The sequence below is a fragment of the Bidens hawaiensis genome, unplaced genomic scaffold (assembly GCF_021521415.1).
Source record: "Bidens hawaiensis isolate Kalapana, Puna unplaced genomic scaffold, B.hawaiensis_p1.1 tig00000657_1, whole genome shotgun sequence".
NCBI lineage: Eukaryota > Viridiplantae > Streptophyta > Magnoliopsida > Asterales > Asteraceae > Bidens > Bidens hawaiensis.
The window spans coordinates 4,685,725-4,708,546 of record NW_027491039.1 but is presented as its reverse complement, the minus strand read 5'-3'; positions in this window follow the sequence as shown (position 1 = coordinate 4,708,546).

The following is a 22,822-nucleotide window of genomic DNA, read 5'->3' as shown; positions in this document are numbered from 1 at the left end:
GGGTTCTCCAATGGAGACCCAAGTTCGATCCCACTTGTGGTACTTTGGGTGAATATCAGCAAAGGCATATTTGAGCTATGCATTGTGAGGTTGTTATTTCGAATCCCAAACCTACCTGGGTTTTAGTCCCACCGTGTGCTACGCCAGAGAGTTCTACTCTTTTGGTGGCACAACGACTGTCAAGTGGCAGCTGACAGTACGGTTTCCCAATCTTTTTGATGTAAAGCCAAAGAGTAATGCTAGATGTCACACCCCAACCTAACGGCGGAACATGTCGTGACGCGACATAATTTGTATCATAGCTCAAAGATATTAAAATAGTTATAAAGTATCAATATCTAATTTATTTATTACAATAATCATACACAAGAGTTTAACAAACCAAAATCATCCCAAAACTATTAAATTAACTAATACATATAAATTTTTCTTTATTTTATTAAACCTAATGTATAACTAATATCTTGCATCTTCAATCATCCCATGTAGCTAACTGCGATATGTGCATATATATATATAGGCTAAGTATAAAATGAAAACTCACTTGAGTTGTGAAAACTCTAGAAACCCATTCTCAACCACATGTTTTTAATTTATGTTTAAATCTTGTGATCCAGAATTAAAGTGAACAAAAAATGTAAATATAAATATAACTTTTTCTCTCTCCTGAAAACATTTTTTTTTATGTTTCGATATTTTGTATTAAATGTTACAACATATATTACATGTAACAAAAAAAACGATGTTACATAGGGTTTTCCCGGGTTTTCACAACTCAAATGAGTTTTCATTTTAACCTTACCCTATATATATATATATATTGTCAACAATAATGTTGAGCAAGTAATCACAAGTTTTAAGATATATATAATGATAAAAATGACAATTCCTTGTGATAATATGTATTACATCAACAAGCCAAATAAAATAAAAGTGTATTTTCAACATGCCACTAGATTCAGACATGTTTACTCGGACGGCGTATGATCATACTATAAGGATGATGATGAGGATAAGATGCTTGAGTAAATACTTGTATAATAAATACATTGTCTAGCTATATTTGTGGTTTATGCTTGTATGTTGGGCTTAGGTAGGGTATATTATGTAAACCGAGAACTTTATGGTTCTCGGTGGGCTTTGGGCTTTTGTTGGGCCAGTATGCTGGTACCCTATATATATAGAATGCATTGTATAGGGTTGGGGTTGTTCATTCACGTGTGATTTTGGCCGTCTAAGGGTTATTATAGACGAGTATTGTACTGTTAGTGCTTAAGCACTCGACGTTAATATTAACATGTGTTTTGAAGCCATTTGTGTGTTTTACGTGTTTATGTTTGTTAGTGTTCTTGAATCATCTAGCGTTGGATTTCCGCACCAACACCTAGATTGTTGATATCATATCTGTAGTGATCCAGATTCGGGACTTACAATTGGTATCGGAGCCTTAGACCTATTCAGGCTCGTTATTGTGATATCAAGGATTCAAGATTTTTATCTTTGGTGGTTGTGTTTGATTTTCCGGTGATACTCTCGTCGGAGAAGGAAAGACTTCCTTTTTGGATTGAAGATTGACCTAATCTTGGTTAAAATTCAAATCCCAGAGATTTCGGGATTTAATTTGTTACTAAAATTATCTGGTCAAAGAATCTTTAGGTTTCCTGGAAGTTATCGGAAAATTTTCATTGTTTTCGGCCATCATTTGGTCGTTCTCGGTGAAATTTGTTGGTTCTTGGCCAAATCTGCCAATTCTCAGCTACATCCAAGTATTCTTGGTTAACTAAGAGTGTTCTCTGTCGACTTCTAATTCTCGGTCAATATTGTTCTCGGTCAATAGTGGTGTTCTCTGTTGACTGAAGGTGTTCTCGGTCAACCTTTAGTTCTCGGCTCAGTAAACTGGCAGGCTCTATTTGGACCTGATTAGTTGATTTGGACCAGATACTTGGACTAGGACTATAAAATCTTCTGGACCAGAATCAATTTTAAAGTAATTAAAAAAAAATGGAACAATTAACCAACAGCAATGTGTCATCAAATGCTCTACTTCATCAAGAACTGGATTCCATAATGGGGACAACCACTCATGTACCTCGTCTATTGTCTCATGAGGGGTTCAGTGAGTGGAAATTTTGATTCGAGAAGTATGTTAAAATGAAAGATGCTAAGATCTGGAGAAGCATAGTTAGAGGACCCCAAATCATCACATATCAACGTGAGAATTCAACCGAGGTTGTTGTAAAGCCGGTTGCACAGTATGATGATGATGATTTTGCCAAAGTAGAAGATGATGAAAGGGCCATATCAACTCTAACCATGGCACTTTCACCTGAAATTGCTCTTGGTTTTAGAGAACTTCAATCTTCTAAGGAACTATGGGAGGCATTAATCGAGGTGTATAAGGGAAATGAAGATATGAAAAGAAGTCGCCAAGACTTGTTGCGACAAAAGTTCAACATGTTTAACCATGTTCTGGGGGAGTCATTGTAAACTCAACTCCAAAGGTTCATATCTTTAATGACTGAAATGAGATCTGCGAGTATTTATCTAGCAACTTCAGAGATAAACAACAAACTGGTAAACTCATTGCCAAAGAGTTGGGATATGAATGTTGTTGTTATCAAGAAGACTAAAGATCTCAACAGAATGTCTATCTCTAAGATGATGGCTACTATCAAGGCATGTGATATGGACAACAAGCAACGTGAAATAAACCTTGCAAATTCTTACAGTGCATCTGGTTACAACGTTGCCTCCAACAATGCTCTTATTTCTCAAGATAGTTTCTCTATGTTTAAGGCCACTCAAAAACCTCTAACCCAAGGAAACTTTCAGATGTTTAAGTCCACTCAAGGCCAGTCTTACTCTACTCCGCCTCAACAAGCTCCAGTTTTCTTCACCAAGTCTGCACAACCTTCATGTGTTGGCGCTGCTCAAGGTCAGAACTCAAGCCAGCTTCCCTCCATTCCGAAAGAGACTCAGGAGAACATAGCTCTAATGGCAGGGTTCATGAACTGCTATAATGCATTTCTAGCTGGAGACTTGGTTCAACCAGTTGTGGCTGCTGAACTCGATTAGATTCACCCTGATGATGTTGAGGAAATGGATATTGCTTGGCAAATCGCCATGGCAGTGTTTCGTGCCATGAAATTCACTAAGAGGACTGGTAGAAACAATTGGAACATGCCTAATAATCAGAAGGTGGATTTTAACAAGAAAACTCTGAGATGCTATAACTGTCACGAGCCGGGTCATTTTGCTCGTGAATGTACTAACCCAGCGAAGGAAGGAAACATAGAAAGGGTGCTGGTTCCAGTGGGTAATGCTAGGGGAGATGTTGGTGAGAGTCCGGGAAATGGTGAAAGGGGATTGATTGCTCAACAGTTCTCTTGGGAGGATCAGATGGCTGCTCTCAATATTGGAAATCAGACCGCAAATTTAGCAAATATTGAAGACATTGAAGAGGAAAACGCTGCTGAGGAGCAAGTCAAGGAACTTCAATTCGCATTCATGGTGTTCACTCCCTCCAGCTCATCTGATTTAAGCTTTCAACCATGTTCTCTAGATTGTGTTGATAAAATCAACTTATATAAACTTCATAATGATAACTTGATTAGAGACATGGAAAGAGTAAAATCAGAAAACTTTAAACTTAAGAAAAATGAAAAATCCTTCTTAGATAAAATAGAAGCATATAAAAAGGATCTCTCTAAGCTTAAGTCTGAATTCAGTATAAAGTGTTGTCACCACCTAGATGCCAAGCAGGAAATTTCTGAATTAACTGCTAAACTGGAAGCCTCCAAATTGGAAATTTTGAACTTAAATGCTAAGTTTGAAAGAGCTGAACTTGATTTTAAAAAATTTGAGGGTTCCAGTAAAGTAGTAAATTCAATGATTGATAATCAATTATGGTGGAAGGAAAAGGAAGGTGAGGGATTAGGGTACAGCCAGGTACCCCCACCTTACAATGACAACTATGTTCAACTTCCTGTCACCAAAGAACAAGAAGAAAAGGTACATAACATGAAGTACGGTATACATGATAAGAATGACAAATCTGATCATGTGAGTGCATCCACCTCAGGAGTGAACGATACTAACGTGTTTACTTCATGTGCAGAGAAAGTAATTGTTGAGGATTGGACTGATGAGGATGATTAAGCTTGTGTTTCGTTTAATAAAGACTTTAATTTTGATGTTACTTTAAAACTACCTGCTTTGAATTCTGTTATTCCGACTATTTTTGTGGGCTCTGTTTTAAAGAGCGACGATTCTTGTGTGGTTGATTCAGTTGAAAATTTAAATTCTGATAATGTGGTTTCAAATAAAATTGAAAAACCCAAAAAATTCAACAAGTATTTACCACCAAAATTTGTTAAAGAGGGATGCTCTAATGAAACAAGGTGATATGTTTCACAATGTGAAACATGGCTCTCGCGACTTTAAACAAACTGGTCCACACAACCAGTCTAGACAAGGAGTTGCCCAAAATGACTTCTACATAAAACGTCAAACTTGTTTTAACTATGGCACTCCCGGTCATATTGCCAGAAATTGTCCACATCGTCCATATGTTCCATATTATGGATTTTATCAGAGGAATATGCCCTATATGCCTCACAATTCATACAGGCAAAGATTTTGGCATCATACGGCTAATTCCTCTGACGGTGATTGGAACCGACACAAATCTGGCAGGTTTAGTCCTCATCAGACCAAACCTAACATGTCTCGGAAAAGGGGTGGAAACCATGTTTCTATTTTAAAAATTAACTCGATTTCTAAACTTCGGCCTGTCGGGAGAACAAATTCGTTTGTTCCTTCTACACACAAACCAGAGACTAAACCATCCATTCGTACAAACAACAGTAAATCTTACAATGGTAAATATAAATGGATGCCTAAGTCTCCGGTAAAGAAGGTTTCTTATTCCATATTAGATAATCGAGAAGATATGTCATGGCAGCTCGTAACTAGTGTAGATGAGTCAGGTGTACCCAGTGTCACAATGGACTGGGTGCCAAAATCTAACTAATTCTGCACTTTGTGCAGGAGCAGCTATGGAGGAATATCATCAAACCTTGGTATGTTGATAGTGGCTGTTCCAGGCACATGACAGGAGACATTTCCCAGCTACACGACATTCAAACTTTTAATGGTGGGTATGTGTCTTTTGCCGATGGAGAAAAGGGAAAGATCACACAGAAGGGTACTGTAAGTAACGGTGTTCTAAAATTTGAAAAACGTAAGTTTTGTCCCAGAACAGAAGCGCAATTTATTGAGCGTGTCAAAAATCTGTGATAAAGGGTTTACAACTCATTTTACTAAAAAGGAGTGTTTGATTTTGAAACCGGGTATTATTATACCAGAAGACTGGATTCTTGTTCGATCACAGAGAAAGGATAATGCTTACGTGATCGACATGAACAAAAACGTTCCTGATGAAATAACATGTTTGTTCTCAAAAGTGTCTGAGCATAATGCAATGCTTTGGCATCGTCGTCTTGGTCATGCAAATATGAAAAATCTAAACCGACTTGCTAAAAATGATTTGGTACGTGGATTACCTGTTAAGGATTTTGTTACCATTGAAAAGTGTGTAGCTTGTGCTCTGGGCAAGCATCATCGTAAATCTCACGAGCCAAAACTGATCGACACCATCTCCTTAGTTGTTCAGCTATTGCATATGGATCTTTTTGGTCTGGTTCATGTTTTAAGTCTCTCTCGCAGTTCTTATTGTTTGGTTATCACTGATGATTACTCACGTTTTACTTAGGTGTTTTTCTTGTCCAATAAGAGTGAAACTGTAGAGCTGATCAAGAGATTCGTGGTGCTATCCCATGGCGGAAAGGCCTTTACTGTCATCTGATCCGGAAGGGAGTCCCGTAGATCAAACGTACTATCGATCAATGATCGGGTCTCTTATGTACCTCACCGCCAGCCGACCCGATATCATGTTTGCAGTCTGTCAGTGTGCTCGTTTTCAGGCTAATCCTAAACTCTCTCACTTAATTGCTGTCAAACGTATTTTTAGATATCTGAAGGGACAGCCGAAGTTAGGTCTTTGGTATCCCAAACAATCGGAACTTGATCTTTATGCTTTTGGTGATAGCAATTATGGTAGAGATGATATTGACAGGAAATCTACATCTGCCGGATGCCAGTTCTTAGGAGATCGTCTCATTTCATGGCAGTGTAAGAAACAACAGACGGTGCCCACCTCGACTGCCGAAGCGGAGTATATTGCTGCATCAGCCTGCTGCTCTCAGGTTATCTGGATGCAAAATCAACTGCTGGATTACGGTATGGAATTTCTTGATACTCCCATTTTTTGTGATAATGATGCTGCCATTGCAATTGTTAAGAATCCTGTTCAGCATTCTAAAACCAAGCACATTGACATTAAAATTTATTTTATCCGTGACTGTTACGACCGGAAGCTAATTCATCTTGAACAGGTCCGCACTGATAATAATGTGGCGGACCTATTTACGAAGCCGGTCGGTACAGCCAGATTCAATGTGCTTGTAGGGTATCTCAAGATGCTGCGTTTTGAAGACTAAGTATTTTTGAGGTTTAAATTGTGTACATAAATTTTTTTTTTGTGTCATAATTTCTGTACAAATTTAGGGTGAGAAATAGAAAAATACAAAAAGAGTGTGCGTGTGTGTATGTGTGTGCGCTTATTTAAAAAAAATTCAAAAATTTTTGTTCTCTTGCTTAAAATCATGCCGGTTACTCAAGTTCAACGGACATATTTCATATGTTTGGTCCTGTCATCAATTCTTGACACAAGGGATAGCCATTAACCTTAGGACTGAAAGTGACCGGGGCAACTGAACATACATAAAAAATTAATTTTTGGTTTAACTCTCAGTTTAAGTTCTTTCACTGAAAATCATGTCGGCCACTTAATGTTTGATGGACACATTTTATTATGTGTTTGGTCCGTAGACACATAGGATAGCCATTCACCTGAAAACTGAAGGCAGCTGGGGTGATTGGATTTAAATCATCTTTGGAATATCATCTGGGAAGTGATATTATTATTCAGCTAAAAGCTTTTCAGATTGCTTAAAGTTTTTCAAATGAAAATTGATCCAACCTTTGAGAAATGATAGATAAATTGATTTTGAGTGCCTAACGTCTGAAATTATTAGGCTAAAAAGACTTTTGATTTGTTATTGATGTGTGTGGAAGCTTTTCATGATAATTAAAATTTTGAAGTGATATAAACTAAATCTGCTAAACTTATTGTGGAGAGTCATTTTGAAAATATTTGCATGTCCCTAGACACATCTCTCCGAATGATAGGCAGAAAGGCAATTACCCAGTCATACACGAGCCCGTTAGTATCTTGATCGCCAAAAAGGTTATATTTCATATTAAAAAAAATTATTATTTAATTTATCATTAAATTATTTTCTAAAAGCTTAAAGGGGTCTCAGGGAACTACAGGGGTGGGGCACTCAAATAAGTCCTAAACACCCTAAATGTAAGGCTTGTAAGTCCGGATGACATGTAAGTCCAACGTTCAACCTTAAAGTTTAAAATCTTTTTGTATAGAGAAAAATACTTTGATCAAGTACTAAGGGGTTGGAGTCAAATTAGGGTGATCTAGAGAAAGCCAAATACACCTTGAGAATAGATAAGGGGCATCAGAGGTCCATAAGTGATGTCCATGTAAGTTTCATGCCTAATCGAATCTAATCATATCACTATCACAATGAAATTCATGAAAATTACCTACTATCAACCTTTTCATTATGTCACAATAATGCTGAAAATGAATCATTGTGAAAGTAACTTAATCAATATGATCTCATGTTCAGATCTTTTCATAAAAGGTGGTTAGTTTTAAATAGCTGAAATTTGATCCCAATATACTTTGATTTTCTAAAGACTGGATAGGTAAATTTTGTTTTAGTTTAGTTTTATTTTATTTTTATTTTTCTATTCTCATCTACTTTCATTTATTTTATTTTATTTTTGCCTCGTGTTTACTCATGTCTAAACAAAGCTCTTAAGAGATCGTTTTTCACATAAGTCGGGATACTTTTCAAAGTGCGCTGAGATATTTTTAAAGAATAACCGTTCTCGGTCAGAGTTCTCGGTTAAACATGATTTCTGAGTTCTCGGCTCTATCATTTTTGGTCCTAGTTTCTTGTGATGATGATGTTCTCGGCTGCTTCTTGTTCTCGACCAGATTTGAGAGTTCTCTGCCTTCAGTGAACAGTTCTCAGCCACATGTTTTTGGCAAATCATTGTTTTCGGTCTGGTCTGATGTGACCAGGTAGTCTATAAAGGCACTCATTAATCTTGAAAAATACAACTTCTCTTATCTTCTACAATCTTCTCTCACTCTAACCATCAAATCTTTCACCTATCTCGCTGCCTTACTTCTTTTCTTGTCTCCTTGAGATTCTCAAGAAAAAAATTCTTTAAATAGGTAAGGAATTATATTATGGTTGAGAGATTGTTAGAGATTATTTGATTTTGATTCATCATTCAAACGGTTTGTTTGATCTATGTTGAAGTTACTGATGGTTGGTTTTAGTCATTGATTGTAGTTACAGGTTTGGTCATTAATGGTGATTGGTGGCATGTTGAAGATGACGAACAGTGCTTTGAGGTTTTCGGCATGGACTGACCAGATTTTTCTGGTCAATCAGAGAAATCTTCATTTTGAAGAGTTGTTAAAGCATTCTCGGTCGAATCTTGACCGAGGATTTCTTGGTCCTACCATAGATACATCGTGTTTGACTTTTCTGAGTCAATTAAGCCTAATATTCGTTGCTATCCATGATGATGAACATCATATTTATCTATTTGATATGGATAGTAGCACGACCTGTTCCGGACTCCCAGCCAGGTTTTAAAATTAAGGCGCTAAATATGACACTAAACCTCCAAGTGTCTATTTCGAAGCCACAGTATATACACCGAATGGCCTAAATAAAAGTATAGATGGACGATGATTGTCTACCGCCAAAGTAGTTTTGATCAATCAATAAACCAAGGGGGAGAATGTTGGGCTATATTTGTGGTTTATGCTTGTATGTTGGGCTTAGGTAGGGTATATTATGTAAACCGAGAACTTTATGGTTCTCGGTGGGCTTTGGGCTTTTGTTGGGCCAGTATGCTGGTACCCTATTGTATAGGGTTGGGGTTGTTCATTCACATGTGATTTTGGCCGTCTAAGGGTTATCATAGACGAGTATTGTACTGTTAGTGCTTAAGCACCCGACGTTAATATTAACGTGTGTTTTGAAGTATCAACAATCTAGGTGTTGGTGCGGAAATCGAACGCTAGATGATTCAAGAACACTAACAAACATAAACACGTAAAACACACAAATCGCTTCAAAACACACGTTAATTTTAACTTCGGGTGCTTAAGCACTAATAGTACAATACTCGTTTATGATAACCCTTAGACGGCCAAAATCACACGTGAATGAACAACCCCAACCCTATACAATGCATTCTCTATATATAGGGTACCAGCATACTGGCCCAACAAAAGCCCAAAGCCCACCGAGAACCAAAAAGTTCTCGATTTACATAATATACCCTACCTAAGCCCAACATACAAGCAATAAACCAAGGGGGAGAATGTTGGGCTATATTTGTGGTTTATGCTTGTATGTTGGGCTTAGGTAGGGTATATTATGTAAACCGAGAACTTTATGGTTCTCGGTGGGCTTTGGGCTTTTGTTGGGACAGTATGCTTGTACCCTATATATATAGAATGCATTGTTTAGGGTTGGGGTTGTTCATTCACGTGTGATTTTGGCCGTCTAAGGGTTATCATAGACGAGTATTGTACTGTTAGTGCTTAAGCACCCGACGTTAATATTAACGTGTGTTTTGAAGCCATTTGTGTGTTTTACGTGTTTATGTTTGTTAGTGTTCTTTAATCATCTAGCGTTGGATTTCCGCACCAACACCTAGATTGTTAATATCATATCTGTAGTGATCCAGATTTGGGACTTACATACACAATAAAGTTGTGTATGCATAAAGTTCCCAAAACAAAAATATAAAAAGGGAGTGTGATTACTCCCCTTGATTAGTGAATGAAAAGATCGTTCTTTGGTTATGCTTGGGCGAGTCCTAATGAGTAATCCCTAAATCCAAGTAATTAAGGCTTCTTTAGAATGTATTGAATAAATAAAAGTCAAAGAAACATGTGTATTAAAATAACACAACTAGAAGTTGAAAAAGAAACAAAAAAAACGAAATCAGTTTTGGACAGATTTTTGTCACCGATTGGATAAATATTTAAATATATTAATAATTTCTCTAAAACTATAAAAATCTCCAGTCAACTAAATTAATATGTAAGAAACAACTTTTATTTATAAAGTTTGCCCATTTTCAGACTCAAGATAGGCTAAAATAGTTGATCTTCACAGAGGTTACAAATCTGAGCACTAATTTTAATTAACGATTGTGAAGTCATACGAAATAATAAAAATATAAATAAATAGTCGTTAGAACCATAACTCAATATAGTTAATTATAGGCTTGGACTTGCATCTTGTATCTTTTTATGATCAATTTATTGCTCAACTTTTGTCGAACAATTTTGCGGTCAAATCCGCAAAATTGTAAACAACAATGTTTTTGATACGTTGGAATGGATTTTGATATAGAAAATTATGAAACACTTGCGGTATGATAAATACAATATGTTTGGTCATGTATCATTAAAATCCTTATGGTTCTTTAATCAAAATAAATTAAACAAAATAAAAACTTAAAAAACGTAAGAACTTGTTAAGGTGTGACAGTTAAAGATAATCTTGCAACCTTATGTTCTTGGTCTCTTCCTCCCAACACACCATGATGTATTAACTAGGTGGAATCATAGAAATGATTATTTGATGGTTTTGAAACCATTATAAAAAAAAGAAAAATAAGCGAAAATGAAGAACAAACATATAAAAATGACTAAGGACAAAAAAATATATGAGTAACATAAACTATAAAATTACTTGGAGGAATGTTTTATGAAGAAAAGAAGAAATAAATGAGCAATAGAAAAAGGATGAAAATAATGGGTAAGTCTCGAAAAGAAAGTTGTGTTTGGAATATGCTAGAAAGATGCTTTTCTTTTAATAAAAGATACCATATTAAATACTTAGGATAAAAATTAATTGTAACGCCCAGATATTTCGTTAATCGGCTTGATCGCTATTAAAGTTTGTTTAAAAGACGGGGTTTCATCTTTCTAATTTAGGAGCCTTGTAATACATTTTAAAAGTCCATATATCCATCCTTTTGCTCAAGACATCACCTCTGTGACACCCCAAATTGTCACATTAACTCAGTTAACCCAAACTCCGTTATCTTACATGTCATGCATAATGTGACACCCGGCTATTTTAAGCCGAATCCGGTACTTATATAATCCGTGATTATATAAATAAAATATTATAATTAATGAAATAATGTTATTTTAGTCCAAAAACTCCAAAAATATATGATTTATATTTTAATGTGTTTAAAAAGTTAAGTTTTGACGCGTAGTGAAAATGTAACGCCCGTCAATTCCGGTTTCCGGAATTAAATCTTGTAGAGTATGTATAATTCTCGGGATTTATCCGACGCTTCTCGGAAGCCTTTACGTCATCCCGGTACGTCTAATCGATTAACATTTCTTCCAAGTTGCATCATTATTAAATTCCGGGGGCTAGAATGAAAATGTTTTATAATATAACACTAAACAAAAAACCCTAAACCCTATTTCAGCAGCCGATCGCAGCTAAGACTCCCCCTGCTCGTTTTTCTTTTGCCCAGCCAAGTTTCGGCCGTGAAAACTTCAATTCAAGGTCGGTTTTATGATTCCCCATGTCTTTTACACCTTAATTGATCATATTAACGCGCTTATTGGTCATTAAGGTTGAGTTTTGATGATAACAGTTTGCTGACACATTCGTATACGTTTATTGTAGGGTCTGTAACGCGATGGTAATCCATGGTGTTTGATCGATTCTTGATTCCATGATGTTCTACTTTGAGTCTAGTTTCCAGAAAGGTATAATACGTAATTTTTGGATGAGATTTGAATGTTTTTTATGAGTCAAAGCTGATGCGGGATGACGGATTCTGGTCTGTCTTCCCGACGTCATAACCTTTTTTCGACAGGTTCAAATTGGTTGGTTCCACTTCTGGAAGTTAGTATTTTGAGTTAGGAACCAAACCCAATTGGAATCGTTTAATTTGGTTTGGTAATGAATTTTATAAAAAATAAAACCATTTTGTTGCGCACTGAAATAGCTGCACGTACCTTGCTGTGTTGGAGGAATTTTTATAATTTTTGTGTATAATAGAAAAATATAATAAAAATATTTTTATAAACCTAAGACATTTAATAAGGTCTGGTAAAAATTTGATAATTTATTTCAAAGGTTATCCTATGTAATTAAATGCATATTCGCACGCTAAAATCTACACATTATACTCGTTATTAATCGAAAAGTTCGTTTTAGGCTGAACTAGTGGATTTGGTTAGTTGAAAGGTTTTAGGGGCTGAGGTAAAGTAATTGGGTATGGGTTGGGCCTTGGGCCAACGTGTTGGGCCATGGGCCAAGTTGTTGGGCATTGGGCCAACGTGTTGGGCCATGGGCCAAGTTGTTGGGCCTTGGGCCAAAGTGTTGAGCTTGAACGGCCCCATTAGGCAAGAGTGTTCTTACGGTCTAGTTTAGTAACGCGTTGTGTACTATTTACAGGCCCTTACTTGTGAGTGTGCACTTAGGGATTTCCTAGCTCGTTGCAGGTGTTCGATCGATTTCAGGTGAGTTCATGATGCCCCCTTTTTAACTCATTTTAAGTTTTGAGCTAGCATGCACACCTGAGTGTTTTCTTACTTGATGAAATGTTTTTTTTAAACAATTTTACATAGGCTTGCTAGTATATGGTAGGCATTGGGATGTTAAATATATATATATATATATATACATTATTGTTTGGCCTATATTTGGCGATGTTGTAGTCGTTTCAACTACTGATGTTGCGTATGCCTACTTTGTGTTTGCATGCGTTGATGCTACGTGTTTGGGTTGTACGTTTGCTCGACCCTGATGTTACGTTTTTGGGTTGTACGTTTGCTCGACCCTGATGTTATTACTTGGATGATATATATGTAGGTATATAATTATAAGGATGTTTATATATAATTATAAGGACGATTATATATAATTATAAGGATGTTTGTATTTAATTATAAGGATGTTTATATATATATATACACATATATATAAGGATGATTACTTATTGTTGATGATGGCCTAACTGTTTTATCCCGTTTATTTGGCCTAACTGTTTTATCTCTTTTATTTTAAAACTATTGGGATGACTATTATGATTATTATTATAGATGTTATTTATAAAAATTTAACTCACTCAGCTCAAGCTGATTTTGTGTGCATATTAGTGTGAGTTTCAGGTTAGGAGATGGATACATTACCGTTTGGACGTGCACGAAGCTACTTGGACGGTGGAGAGCATACTTAGTCGATGTTTCAATAATAATAAATGTGTTCTTTTTAACATTTATTTAAATTGGTTTTGGGAACTTATTTTATTATTTATGTTTTCCGCTGAATTATACTTTGAAATGGTTATTTTAATGAAGTGAATTGTTTTTAAGTTTAATTATTTTATTGAGTGTTTTGAATGATTACCAACTGTGGGGTACCCGGGGTTCGGGACCTTACAAGTTGGTATCAGAGCCATGGTTCGAGGGATCCGAGCATCCCCGAATGCTTGGACTCGAACTGTAAGAAAAGAGACCAGTATGCCCAGGCAGTAGCTGCACGCCAAGAGGTAACTTTAAATTATTTAGTCATTCCTTTGAATTTGAAAGTTTCCAGTATGTGATTAATTGTAAATAGTTAAATAGAATGCTAATGTGGTTAAGGGCAGGGGGTGCTTAGAACGGGCCGGTGAAGTAAACGACTAATAACACTTGATCAACGTTATTAGCAGTTTACGACCTTCCATGTTTTAAATACCACTTGTGCCTGACTATGTTAGGGTTCCGTCTTTGTAGGGATAGGATTTGGCTAACTCTCGAGTCGTTAGCGTTAAAGTTTATCTTATTCCCTAAATTCTCTTGTTCGTTTCCCATCCTCTCGAACACTTTGCGCGTAATTGTTTAGCTGAGGCGTAGCATACTGTCACTCTGGGTTCCTTGGTACTTGACCGCTTAAATTCCTCGCTCCTTCAAGAATGTATGAGCAACTGTTTAGCTAAGTAGGAGCGTGATGTTATCCCAGATACCTTTCTACTTGATGAATTACCGGCGTCAGTCTTATTTGATTCGGGCGCCAGTAGAAGTTTTGTGTCTACCGCTTTCTGTTCCTCGTTGAATAAATCACCCGAGCGCGTGGTCGATGTGTTTGAGGTTGAGGTCGCTGTAGGAAAATCTGTTTCCGTGTCTAGGGCTACCGTCGGTGATGTTCCTATCGTTTGGGATTTCCCGGATGTAATTCCAGATGATTTGTCAGATGTGCCGCCGGAACTTGAGGTCGAGTTCAAGATAGATCTTGTGCCGGGCGCAAAAACCCGTTGCTCGAACCCTTATCGTCTAGCACCGAATGAGATGAAAGAACTTATGGCCTAGTTGGAAGACTTGCTCAACAAGGGCTTCATTCGACTGAGCATCTCGCCTTGGGGTTCCCCGGTCTTGTTTGTTAAGAAGAAGGACGGTAGCATGCGGATGTGCATTGACTACCGTGAGTTGAATACGCTCACCGTTAAAAATCGGTTCCCTCTTCCAAGGATCGACGATTTATTTGATCAGCTCCAAGGAGCTAGTTGGTTCTTGAAGATCGACTTTAGGTCCGGGTATCATCAGTTGAAGACTCGGGAGGAAAATATTCCTAAGACTGCCTTCCGCACTCGTTATGGGCACTATGAATTTCTCGTGATGTCTTTCGGTTTGACCAACGCACCGGCTGCGTTCATGGATCTTATGAACCGGGTGTGTAAGCCAATGCTCGATCATTCGGTTATTGTGTTCATCGACGACATTCTTGTGTACTCTAAAAGTGAATCCGATCACGCCGGTCATCTCAGGGAAGTGTTGGAAGCTCTGCGGAAGAACAAACTGTATGCGAAATTTTCTAAGTGTTCCTTCTGGTTGCGTGAGGTTCAGTTCTTGGGTCATGTTATTAACCCGAGGGGTATTTTGGTTGATCCGTCAAAGGTGGAAGCCATGAATGATTGGGAGTCTCCTAAGTCTCCATCTGAAATCCGTAGCTTTCTGGGCTTGGCCGGGTATTACTGCCGCTTTATTCCCGACTTTTCGAAAATTGCTTCTTCACTGACCAAGTTGACTAAGAAGATTGTTAAGTTCGTTTGGGGTACGGAACAGGAGGAGGCTTTTCTCGAGTTGAAGAACAGATTGACGCATGCCCCGATTTTAGCTTTACCTGATGGCACCAATGATTTGGTAGTGTATTCTGATGCCTCTTATCAGGGGCTTGGGTGTGTTTTGATGCACCGAGGTCGAGTCATCGCTTATGGCTCACGGAAGTTGAAGCCTCACGAGGCTAATTATCCTACTCACGATTTGGAGCTTGCGGCCGTTGTGTTTGCTCTTAAGTTGTGGAGGCATTATTTGTACGGTGTTCCCTGCGTTATCTATACCGATCATAAGAGTTTAAAGTATTTCTTCGAACAAAAGGAATTGAATATGGGCCAGCGTTGATGGTTGGAGTTGATTAAGGATTATGATTTGGAGATTATGTACCACCAAGTAAGGCTAACATGGTGGCTGACGCGTTGAGCCGGAAGGAGAGACCGAAGCCGATTCATGTAAAATCTTACTAACTCATCCTTAAACCCGATATTTTGAAGCAAATAGCCAGTGTTCAAAATGAGGCCTTGCAGGTGGAATGGATTATGTCAGAACGTGTTTGGGGTCAGGAAAAGTTGTTGGAAGACGTCGGTGATGGGGTGAAGTATAAGGATGGGTGTTTATGGGTACCGAGGTATGGAGGTTTCAGAGGTAAAATTTTAGATGAGGCGCACAAGTCACGCTATTCTATTCACCCGGGGCGCAACCAAGATGTACCAAGACCTGAAGAAGAATTATTGGTGGCCTGCGATGAAGTTTGAGGTGGCTCAGAATGTGAGTAAGTGTTTGACGTGTCTACAAGTTAAGGTCGAGCATCAAAAGCCGTTCGGGAAACTTCAACCTTTAGAAATACCTGAGTGGAAATGGGAGCATCTTACTATGAATTTTGTGACTAAATTGCCTCGTACACCTAAGGGTAGTTATGACACCATTTGGGTAATTGTCGATAGGTTGACCAAGAGCGCACATTTCTTGCCGATCCGAGAGACTCTTAATTCCGAGTAGTTGCCCGATGTGTTTATTCGTGAGATCGTTTCTAGGCACTGGTGCCGGTATCTATTGTTTCGGATAGGGATACCTGTTTCACCTCCAGGTTTTGGAAAAGGTTTCACGAGGAGATGGGCACCAAACTCCTTATCAGTACTACCTATCACCCGCAGACGGATGGTCAGTCCGAGAGGACCATTCAGACTCTCGAGGATATGTTGCGGGCTTGTGTTATCGACTTTGGTGGTAGTTGGGATCGTCACTTACCGTTGGTAGAGTTCTCGTATAATAACAGTCATCACGCCACGATTGGGATTCAGTAACGAATTTTATAAAAAATAAAACCATTTTGTTGCGCACTGAAATAGCTGCACGTATCTTGCTGTGTTGGAGGAATTTTTATAATTTTTGTGTCCAATAGCAAAAAATAATAAAAATATTTTTATAAACCTAAGACATTTATTAAGGTCTGGTAAAAATTTAATAATTTATTTCAAAGGTTATCCTATGTAATTAAATGCATCTTCGCACGCTAAAATCAACACATTCTACTTGTTATTAATCGATAAGTTCGTTTTAGGCTTAACCGGTGGATTTGGTTAGTTGAAAGGTTTTAGGGGCTAAGGTAAAGTAATTGGGTATGGGTTGGGCCTTGGGCCAACGTGTTGGGCCTTAGGCCGAAGTGTTGGGCTTGAACGGCCTATTAGGCAAGAGTGTTCTTACGGTCTAGTTTAGTAACGCGTTGTGTACTATTTACAGGCCCTTGTGAGTGTGCACTTAGGGATTTCCTAGCTCGTTGTAGGTGTTCGATCGATTTCAGGTGAGTTCATAATGCCCCCTTTTTAACTCTTTTTAAGTTTTGGGCTAGCATGCACACCTAAGTGTTTTCTTACTTGATGAAATGTTTTTTTAAAACGATTTTACATAGGCTTGCTAGTATATGGTAGGCCTTGGGATGTTATATATATATATATACACACACATTATTGTTTGGCCTATATTTGGCGATGTTGTAGTCGTTTCAACTACTGATGTTACGTATGTCTACTTTGTGTTTGCATGCGTTGATGTTACGTGTTTGGGTTGTACGTTTGCTCGACCCTGATGTTATTACTTGGATGATATATATGTAGGTATATAATTATAAGGATGTTTATATATAATTATAAAGACGATTATATATAATTATAAGGATGTTTGTATTTAATTATAAGGATGTTTATATATATATATATATATATATATATATATATATATATATATATATATATAAGGATGATTACTTATTGTTGATGATGGCCTAACTGTTTTATCCCGTTTATTTGGCCTAACTGTTTTATCTCTTTTATTTTAAAACTCTTGGGATGACTATTATGATTATTATTATAGATGTTATTTATAAAAATTGAACTCACTCAGCTCAAGCTGACTTTGTGTGCATATCAGTGTGAGTTTCAGGTTATGAGATGGATACATTACCGCTTGGACGTGCACGAAGCTACTTGGACGGTGGAGAGCATAATTAGTCGGATGTTTCAATAATAACAAATGTTTTCTTTTTAACATTTATTTAAATTGGTTTTGGGAACTTATTTTATTATTTATGTTTTCCGCTGAATTATACTCTGAAATGGTTATTTTAATGAAGTGAATTGTTTTTAAGTTTAATTATTTTTACGAGTGTTTTGAATGATTACCAACTGTGGGGTACCCGGGGTTCAGGGCCTTACAGAAAACTACGCAAAACTAATACTGACAACGACCCGAGTGTAGTTAAAAGTCCAAAAATATTCAAAAATGTCGAGAATCACATAAAATAATATAAGAAAAGTGAAAATATTAATATTAGGTCAAAAACATAATTTTAGAATGTTCGATTCACGAAAATGGGAAAATAAGCGAGTAGAAGCCGGACACCGTAAGGACCCGAAACCAACCTACTCCAAAAATTTACATCTTTATATGGTATTGTAGAGGATTTTACAAGGAATCCAACTATGTAATTGGTTTTGCATAAAACTAGTTCTAACTAGTTGTATTTTATAAAAATAGGACAAGATGTGTATAAAATATTACAAGAGTTATTACCAAAATTCAAAAATTAAATAAATACCCCCCCTTCTCTTGAGCTGTCCACCACCCTACAACCCTACCCCTAGCTTTGATAACCACTTGTGTTGGCAAACTTTGTAGTTTCCAAGTAATGCATCTTTACATGCAACAAGACAAGTGTAACAATTCCGCTATTAAATCAAAACACACTTCCTAACACCACCATCACTCTTCCTCCTTCCCTCCTCTCCCTCTCAACCGTCCACTCCCTCCTCTCTCTTTCTTTTTCACATCTAAAATGCTCTTATCAAAAAACATAAGAATCCATGGATTAAGATTGAAGATAGGAGTTGTAGGAGCATTTAGGAAAGCATTTTAAGAGTTTACAACCAAAACACATCAAATACATCATCTTCTTCATTTCTCTAACCTTAAGGGTAAAAACCCTTCACCATAACTCTTAATTTCTTGAGTTTTAAAGCTACATCTTGTTCATACGTCTTGAAAGAGTTCACACAAACATGTAAACACATAAACACATGTAAAAATGGAAAAAAAGGGTATGATGTGTGTGTCGTGAGGTGTGTGTGTGTGTGCCGTACACACATATACTTACATGCATGCATGTATTTTGCTTCCATTATTAAGTTTGATAATGCTTGATGTGATGATGCTTGATGTTTGAAAGATAAAATGGGTTTGTAGAGATAGAGAAATCCGTGTGTGAGAAAGAAAGAGTATGAATGTGTGTGTTCAAGTGTTTAATGTTGCATGCATGCTTGAATCTAGATGTTGAGGTTTGAATTTGTTAAAAGGTAGGATAATATGAAATTAAAAGTTAAGTTTTGAAATCCACCTAAAATAAGATGAATACATTCATGTTACTTGAAGCTTGATAGAATACATGCTTGTATGTATCTTGATGATTCATGTTTAATTATTGTTATGCATGATCACGAATTGATGATATGTAGATGATTTTTGAAAGAAAGGGATTGATATTATCATAATGATAGTTTTATGAAATGGTTAGCTTAGATTTATGTAAAATCATATGAAAACATATAATACCTTCATGCATGTCACATATTTGAGTTGCTTACTTACACAAGAGATGAACATTGTAAATATTATTAACACTAACTAGAAATGGATGACAAAAATTGGAAAAGTAAAATGTAACAAAGAATAGAGTTAATATAACTAAATGGGGGGAATGAAATCTTATTTTTCCAAGTAACATAAATGCTTTGTATCATTGGAAAATGATTTCCTAAGTTTAGATATTAATGTGTGACATAATGAAAATTAAATACATATTTATAATCAATAAAAATATGATTATATGATATAATATTAAATCCGGAAATTTATATATGTTCACATGTTAGAATAATTAGATTTTTGTTTGAAATATGCTTTACATGCCTTACTTGGTTTAAAACGAGTATCGGTTACTTAACTATTCGAAAATTGTGGCACCCCGATAAGTTGGTCACATTAGCACGAGTCTTAAATACATTTTAATTTCGTAATTGTCCCAGATTACATTTTATTTTAATCAACACAAGTCTAAAAAAGCCATGCGTTTTCAACATATTCATTGATAATTTTTAGAAATTAGTGGGTCACACATTAGTTCGGTCGACACGTAAGAACGTTAGTATAATTATAATATGAGATATGAACATAATACATAAAGTTACAACTATGTATTCTTTTATGAGATTAAAACAATATTATGTTTCGAATATTTTATTTTTTTTACTAAAATAAAAGTACGTCTCGAAAATAATAAATTATAAGTAAAGAACCATAGGCCAATGTGTGTGTGTGTTAATATTAACTAGTTATCACTTCCATTTCCTTACACCACTCTACGGTTTTGAAGGTTCCATCTCAAATACATTTCCCATAAATTACAATTGATTTAAGACAAAAGCATTATTGCAACAATTCAAAATACTCACTAAAGTCAAACATATAATACACAACACCTCACAACCTGCACCATCTTTCTATCCACCATGCCCCATACCCTCTTTATATTCAAAGTCACCCATCCAACCAATCATTAATCATTAAGGGAGTTGTTCTTGTATAGTGACATTCAACCAAGCTGTGTACTACATCTTTGACTAATGAGATATTTAATAGATTTGTCATGATACTATCCATATATATCATAGAATCATTCACAACTTAAACTCCCATACTCCCACACATTCTCGGCTCTCCTCCCTCTTTTAGATAAACACCCACCATAACTTTTCTTTTTTTCATCATAACTAAACCCCAACCCATTTAAAGCATACTACAAACCAAGGATGTTTAAGATAAATCATGGAGTAGAGGCTTTAAGTTGGTGGGCTGGAAGCATTCACGAAGTGGAAGCAAGTTTTTACTTTTTTCTTTCTTTCTTTTTAAAACAATACATACAACTAAGTAAGCATTCTATTATAAATCCATTTTCTTGTTGTTTATGCCACAAATATGTTCACCCAAGTAAGTGATTAAACGACATGTAGCAAACTATAATAATAATAATAATAATAATAATAATAATAATAATAATAATAATAATAATAATAATAATAATAATGAGATATTTAACAGATTTGGTAAAATTATAGATTTAGGTGAAAACATAAATAACTTTTAATAGGAAATAGTAAAAGTTAGATAAATTTTCATGAAGAGATGCATAACTTTAATGCAAGAATATAATACGAGTAATTAAATTAAAACGGATAAGCGAGACATTTGAAAATATTATGGTGGGGTTAATAGTTAATAAAATTATATAAATAAAGAAATCAGACTAAGTTAAGCTTGATAGAATTAACATATAATTTTGCATGAAACATAACCATGCCAATATCAAGTCGAAACACATTATCATAAATCTAAAGTGTTGGGTGAACACGTTGCATAAACCGTCTGACATATTTATTAAGCTTTACCAAACATTAACGTACTCGTACATGTCTTAGGACATAACTAGGTCGACTTCTGTCAGGAACATATATTCCTAGCACATCACATTTGGCACTCATCAGGTGAGTCACGTGGCCCCTTTTTACCGTTTTTATTTTGGGGGGAAACATACTTCATATTTATTTTTATACGATAATAAAACAAGTCCCGACTATTATGGTGAACATGAGTTTCATGCAACAAAGCGCTGGAATTCCCCATAACATTAATAACCGTTAACTTGTATAAGCCGAAGAAATATTGATAGATCTATTGGGTAAGACATGCCCCGTTAATAAGGTTATCGCTTAACCTTGCTATTATGAATGTTTATTGTTCTAATTGGGTGAGCATTGCTGAACAGGGGCAAAGTATGATTGTCTGGTTTGGTTATGAGCTCATTGTGTCACATATTTTTTTCGTATACTCAGCTAGTCTTCGAAGAGTCAATCAACACTTGTTTTTGCTTATCGTATACATATATTTATTTGCATTCACAATTTTTACTCTAAATCATTAAAACCTGTGAACTCACCAACTTTATGTTGACACATTTTAAGTATGTTTTTCAGGTAATTAAGCGCTGTTGCAAAGGTAATCAACCTAGGAAAACAAGCATGCGAGTATTGGATACGTTTTTGGAAGATTTTAATAGTATAACTCAATTAGTTGGGTCATATTTGAGAAATCTTTAAACTTATGTCCTTTTGAAAACTATTACTATGGTTGTAAACCTTAAACTTTAAACTTGTATCCAATGCATGTTTGTGTTTGCAATAATCATATGCTCATTGTACCATATTACGTCTCGCCCCATGATTCCGCCTTGGCGGGGTGTGACAAAAATCGGCTTTTTAACGCAAACTGATAAGGATTTTAAGATCTCAAATAAAACAGACCCTAAAACCTAAAAACTCATATACATGACACTATATATTAAGTGTAATGAGGTCAAAACGATAAGACTTGGCAATAAACGAGTCGGGTCGCGAAAGACGACGCGAAAACGTTTAAAATGATCATTTTATGGAAAATAGCTAAACCAAGAACGAAAGTATTTTTATAAACTAAATCATAAAACTTATATATTTTAACTATATAAATTGTTTTTATACTTAAAACCATAAAATATTTATACAAAACGTTAACCGGTTCGCCGCTAGACGCGAAACCGACAAAACCGGAACATAGTTTAAAAACATAAAGTTTATAAAACTTGGAATAAAAGTGTATATTGTTAGTAATAAAGGTATTTTAAAACTTAAGTCTAATAAAAACAAATACTCTTTTGTTAATATAATTATTATTAGACAAATAATAATATTTATTTGCATTATAGGATTTATGGATATTAGTTGTTTATAATTTGTTAGAAGTTGTGTGCTTGTGTGAGAAATAACAATTTTGACTTAACCAAACTGAAGGTTGCCAGTTGGTTGT